This window comes from Oncorhynchus clarkii, chromosome 17 (assembly GCF_045791955.1).
Source record: "Oncorhynchus clarkii lewisi isolate Uvic-CL-2024 chromosome 17, UVic_Ocla_1.0, whole genome shotgun sequence".
Classification (NCBI taxonomy): Eukaryota; Metazoa; Chordata; class Actinopteri; order Salmoniformes; family Salmonidae; genus Oncorhynchus; species Oncorhynchus clarkii.
In genome coordinates, this window is record NC_092163.1 from 70,491,282 (window position 1) to 70,497,844 (window position 6,563).

Here is a 6,563-nt window from a genome sequence, read left to right on the forward strand (position 1 = left end):
TTCCACAAAGTGAATTTATGCCACTAACTTGCTCACTCGTCATTATTCATGATTCATTCAGCATTATCCGTAATCATGGTATCATCCACATTAATGTATCAGTGTTTAGAAACATATTATATTCTTATTAACAATAAAAGTGACTCTAAAATGACACAATACATTACTTACCATTCATTTCTATTGGGCACAGCAAATACATCAAACATTTCTAGTCACAAGCTTGATGTAGTCATTGCGTGCTATGACTACGGGACCAAATACTTAACTTTTTACAACTTCAAAACAAATATAAGTGAATTTGTCCCAATACTTTTGGTCCCCTAAAATGGGGGGACTATAAACTAAAAGTGTTGTAATTTGTAAACGGTTTACAGGAGAGGGCGAGGGAGAGGGTAATACACCCTCATATTAAAGCTGACAATCTGAACTTTAACCTCATAGTCATTGTATCATTTCAAATCCAATGGTAATATGCAATATACATGTAAACAGGAGTAATAGTGACCAGTAGCTGGATAAATACTATTCGTAATGGCAATCAATAGACAGCAGCGTATTGGAATAATACATCTAATCACATTTTAGTCGACACTCTTTTCCAGAGCAACTTACAGTAGCTTGCATACATTTTCATACTGGTCCCCTGTGGGAATTGTACCCACAACCTTGGCATTGAAAGTACCATGCTCTACCAGCTGAGCCACACAGAACCCAATAAACATTTTAGCAGCAGTGTAGGTTGTGTCTGAGTGTGTAAAGACCTGTGGATGGTCATAGAGTCTGTGAGAGGGAGTAGTTGTTAGCCATTTTTTTTTATACCTTTATTTAACTAGGCAAGTCAGTTAAGACAAATTCTTATTTTCAATGACGGCCTAGGAACAGTGGGTTAACTGCCTTGTTCAGGGGTAGAACGACAGAACGACCTTGTTAGCTCAGGGATTCGATCTTGCAACCTTTTGGATTACTAGTTCAACACACTAACCACTAGGCTACCTGCCACCCCGCAACATTTAACAGTCTTAACGCCAGGGGATAGTCTGTTTTGTCTGAGCATTGATGCACCGGTACCTCCTGCCGGACAAGAGCATGGAGAACTGTCCATGTCTTGGGTGGTTGGAGTCTTTGGCTATTTTTGGGACCTTTCTCAGACATCGCCTGGCATGTATGTCCTGGATGGATGGGAGATAGCCCCACAGTGATGCGCTGGGCAGTCCGCACCACCCTCTGTAGAGCTTTCCAGTTGCAGGTGGTGCAGTTGCCATATCAGATGGTGATACAACCAATCAGGATGCTCTCAATAGTGTAGCTCAACCCCCCTGTTTCCTGTAGTCCACGATCAGCTCCTTGATCATCCTGACGTTGAGGGAGAGAATGTTGTCCTGACAGTTCTCTGACCTTCGCCCCGTAGGCTGTCTCATCGCTGTTGGTGATCAGGCCTACCACCATCGTGTCGTCAGCAAACTTGATGGAGTTGGAGTCGTGCGTGGCCACACACTTGTGGGGAAAAAAAGGAGTACAGGAGGAGTACACAACCCTGCGGAGCCTCCTTGTTGAAGGTCAGCATGGCAGAGGTGTTGTTGCCTATTCTCAACACCCACGGTTGGCCAGTCAGGAAGTATTGCATTACTAGGCCAAGATTGCATCTAAAGAGACTTCATTTCCTGGTCTCCTTTTCTTCATCTACACTGATTTCAAAGAAATGTAGAGGTCACAGCAAATACCAGGTAGACACTAGGCAGGTAACCAACACAATATGTTCACCTGTGTTCAGATTAATGCAGATGAACGAGATGGATGGATTTTAAACTATTGACATTCATCCCAGGTAATGTGTAAAGAATTATTTTGAAGTCCTGCCATCGCCGTCCATGCCACTGAGTCAAAGACAGTACAGTTAGAAAACAGTCACAAAGACCTTACTGTCACAATGAGATATTTCACCGGATGTATAAATGTGAAGCATCCGGTGTGATGAGCTGTCAGTGAGAGAAGATGGAGCGAGATGGATTTTGGCAGACTTTCTGCAAATTCTCTCATCATTGAAACATTTAATCTCAATACAGTTTTCCGTTTCCAAAACAAGAGTATGTTATGAATAGAGTGGGCTAAGTTTGGTAGACTTTACCCTTTGCCAAAGTCACACAAAAAAAGCGTTCTTTCGAAGCATTGCATGGGCGAATTTAGTTATTGCACACGCGCACTTCAGAGTAGTCGTTCCCAAACGGAAATATGGAAATTTTGCTAGAACGCGCCAATAGGATCTCGCTAACTCGTGCTTGGCTCTGCCCACCTCCTTGCTTGTTCTGCCCACTATGATTTTTATGCTTGTTAAAGGTTGTGCCTTTAATTTTCTCGAAATCTAATAACCAAGGACGAATTGTTCACTTCTGTCATTGGCTTCTGAAACTCCAAACCCCGGTGTGGTCTGTTTAGTAAGCGTTCCCGGAAGTCTCGCGATGTTGCGCCTCTGGGTTTAGAAATTCTGTGACTGCGGTATAATAAAAACCAGTGGTGGGAAAAGTACCCAATTGTCATACTTCAGTAAAAGTAAAGATACCTTGATAGGAAATGAATCAAGTAGAAGTGGAAGTCACCCAGTAAAATACTACTTGAGTAAAAGTCGAAAGTATTTAGTTTTAAATATATTTAAGTATCAACAGTAAATGTAATTGCTAAAATATATTTAAATATTAAAAGTGAAAGTATAAATAATTTCAAATGTCTTACATTAAGCAAACCAGACAGCACCATTTTCTTGTTTTTTAAATTTATTTACGGATAGCCAGGGGCACACTCCAACACTAAGAAATAATTTACCAACGAAGCATGTGTGTTTAGTGAGTCCGCCAGATCAGAGGCAATACTTATGACCAGGGATGTTCTCTTGATAAGTGCGTGAATTTGACAATTTTCCTGTCCTGCCAAGCATTCAAAATGTAACGAGTACTTTTGGGTGTCAGGGAAGATGTATGAAGTAAAAGTACATTATTTTCTTTAGGAAATGTAGTAAAGTGAAAGTTGTCAAAAATATAAATGGTAAAGTAAAGTACAGATACGACATAAGTAGTACTTTAAAGTATTTTTACAAAAGTACTTTACACCACTGATAAGAATTGTCCATGCATTGGAGCGCTTCACGGGTGTTTCATCCTCCCAGGTGACTGACTGTAGCGTGCTGCCCAGGGTTAGCGTCACGGCAGCAACATTAGCGTTCCTGCAACAACATTAACATTTCCGGTTTTCTGATTTAGCCTTCAAAATAAAAATGATGCGGTAAAACGCTATGTGTACGATACGAAATCAGTCATTTTTTTGCAGCTTTGCATAGTGTATAATGGAACAATTATGTTACAACATTTTAAACTAAAGATAATTACTACTTTATATAAGATAAGGTGGCACACGTTGAGTAAATTAAAACATTCTACAGACCCTACTGATCTAGTACTGATCTGAATTCCCAGCAGCACTTTCTACTCCATCTATTCTATTGGTCCCAATGCAATACCCTGTAGGCCTACAAATTACACATTGGCTTATAGAGAGAATTATTATATGTGCTGATGTAAAAGTGGCGTAGGGTCAGTGGGATTTATATATGGTATTATTTAATGTGGGACTTAGGTCTAAATACCCAGCAACACTCCGTATTATTCAGAGCCCAATGAAATGACACCCAATCAAAGAAAAGTTTATTGGTTGTGTACACAGAATTGCAGGCGTTATCTCAGGTGCAGCGAAATGCTTGTGTTTCTAGCTCCAACGGTGCAGTAATAACACCAAGAAAACAATACAAAATAATACTAACATAATCCAAAGGTGAAAAGAAAGAAATTAAGAAATATCAGAAGGCACAATCTTAGAGTCCGGTATATTCAGTATGTTTATACTGAAAAAAAATTAAAAACGAAACAAGCAACAATTTCAACGATGTTACTGAGTTACAGTTCATACAAGGAAATCAGTCAACAGAAATAAATGAATTAGGCCCTAATCTATAGGTTTCACATGACTGGGCAGGGGCGCAGCCATGGGTGGGCCTGGGAGGGCATAGGCCCACCCAATTGGGAGCCATACCCAGTCAATCAGAATATGTTTTTATCCCCACAAAAGTGCTTTATTACAGACAGAAATACTCCTCAGTTTCATCAGCTGTCTGGGTGGCTGGTCTCCGAAGATCTCGCAGGCGAAGAAGGCGGATGTGGAGGTCCTGGGCTGACGTGGTTACACGTGGTCTGTGGTTGTGAGGCCAGTTGGACGTACTGCCAGATTCTCTTTAACGACATTGGAGGCAGTTTATGGTGGAGAAATTAACATTAAATTAGTTAGTACGCTAATTGCATGCTCCTTCAAAACTTGAGACGTCTGTGGCATTGTGTTGTGTGACAAAACTGCACATTTTAGAGTGACCTTTTATTGTCCCCAGCACAAGGTGCACCTGTGTAATGATCATGCTGTTTAATCAGCTTCTTGAAATGCCACATCTGTCAGGTGGATGGATCATCTTGGCAAAGGAGAAATGCTCCCTAACAGGGATGTAAGCACATTTCTGCGCAACATTTTTGTGCATATGGAACATTTCTGGGATCTTTTATTTCAACTCATGGAACATGGGACCAACACTGTACATGATGCATTTATATTTTTGTTCAGTATATATAGACAGTATGGATAGTATATGAATAGAAAAGGTGTGTAAAGCAGTAGTTTTATAGGATGAGCCATGACTAGAATACAGTGCAGTGGGGCAAAAAAGTATTTAGTCAGCCACCAATTGTGCAAGTTCTCCCACTTAAAAAGATGAGAGAGGCCTGTCATTTTCATCATAGATACACTTCAACTATGACAGACAAAATGAGAAAAGAAATCCAGAAAATCACATTGTAGGATTTTTAATGGATTTATTTGCAAATTATGGTGGAAAATAAGTATTTGGTCACCTACAAACAAGCAAGATTTCTGGCTCTCACAGACCTGTAACTTCTTCTTTAAGAGGCTCCTCTGTCCTCAACTCGTTGCCTGTATTAATGGCACCTGTTTGAACTTGTTATCAGTATAAAAGACACCTGTCCACAACCTCAAACAGTCACACTCCAAACTCCACTATGGCCAAGACCAAAGAGCTGTCAAAGGACACCAGAAACAAAATTGTAGACCTGCACCAGGCTGGGAAGACTGAATCTGCAATAGGTAAGCAGCTTGGTTTGAAGAAATCAACTGTGGGAGCAACTATTAGGAAATGGAAGACATACAAAACCACTGATAATCTCCCTCGATCTGGGGCTCCACACAAGATCTCACCCCGTCGGGTCAAAATGATCACAAGAACGGTGAGCAAAAATCCCAGAACCACACGGGGGGACCTAGTGAATGACCTGCAGAGAGCTGGGACCAAAGTAACAAAGCCTACCATCAGTAACACACTACGCCGCCAGGGACTCAAATCCTGCAGTGCCAGACGTGTCCCCCTGCTTAAGCCAGTACATGTCCAGGCCCGTCTGAAGTTTGCTAGAGAGCATTTGGATGATCCAGAAGAAGATTTGGAGAATGTCATATGGTCAGATGAAACCAAAATATAACTTTTTGGTAAAAACTCAACTCGTCGTGTTTGGAGGACAAAGAATGCTGAGTTGCATCCAAAGAACACCATACCTACTGTGAAGCATGGGGGTGGAAACATCATGCTTTGGGGCTGTTTTTCTGCAAAGGGACCAGGACAACTGATCCGTGTAAAGGAAAGAATGAATGGGGCCATGTATCGTGAGATTTTGAGTGAAAACCTCCTTCCATCAGCAAAGGCATTGAAGATGAAACGTGGCTGGGTCTTTCAGCATGACAATGATCAAACACACCGCCCGGGCAACAAAGGAGTGGCTTTGTAAGAAGCATTTCAAGGTCCTGGAGTGGCCTAGCCAGTCTCCAGATCTCAACCCCATATAAAATCTTTGGAGGGAGTTGAAAGTCTGTGTTGCCCAGCAACAGCCCCAAAACATCACTGCTCTAGAGGAGATCTGCATGGAGGAAATACCAGCAACAGTGTGTGGAAACCTTGTGAAGACTTACAGAAAACGTTTGACCTCTGTCATTGCCAACAAAGGGTATATAACAAAGTATTGAGATAAACTTTTGTTATTGACCAAATACTTATTTTCCACCATAATTTGCAAATCAATTCATTAAAAATCATACAATGTGATTTTCTGGATTTTTTTTCTCATTTTGTCTGCCATAGTTGAAAATTACAGGCCTCTCTCATCTTTTTAAGTGGGAGAACTTGCACAATTGGTGGCTGACTAAATACTTTTTTGCCCCACTTTATGTAAACATTATGAAAGTGACCAGTGTTCAATGACTCTATGTACATAGGACAAAGCAGTATCTAAGGTGCAGGGTAGTGGTAGTCGGCTAGTAACAGTTACTAAGGTTCAGGGCAGCAACTGTTTGACCACAGTAAAAGGCCAGCAACAGTCAGTATTGTTCAGAGCCTCATGAAATGACACCATATAAATATTCTACAGACCCTACTGCTCTCTACCCTTCTTTTACATTGGCACAAGGAA

General features: G+C 41.1%; 1 non-coding gene across 1 annotated transcript; it reads right to left on the minus strand.

Annotated features, from left to right (window-relative positions):
• Positions 1-639: 639 nt before the first annotated feature.
• Positions 640-715, minus strand: trnae-uuc (transfer RNA glutamic acid (anticodon UUC)). Its single transcript has one exon. It is a non-coding gene; the product is annotated as a tRNA-Glu (tRNA).
• Positions 716-6,563: the final 5,848 nt, after the last annotated feature.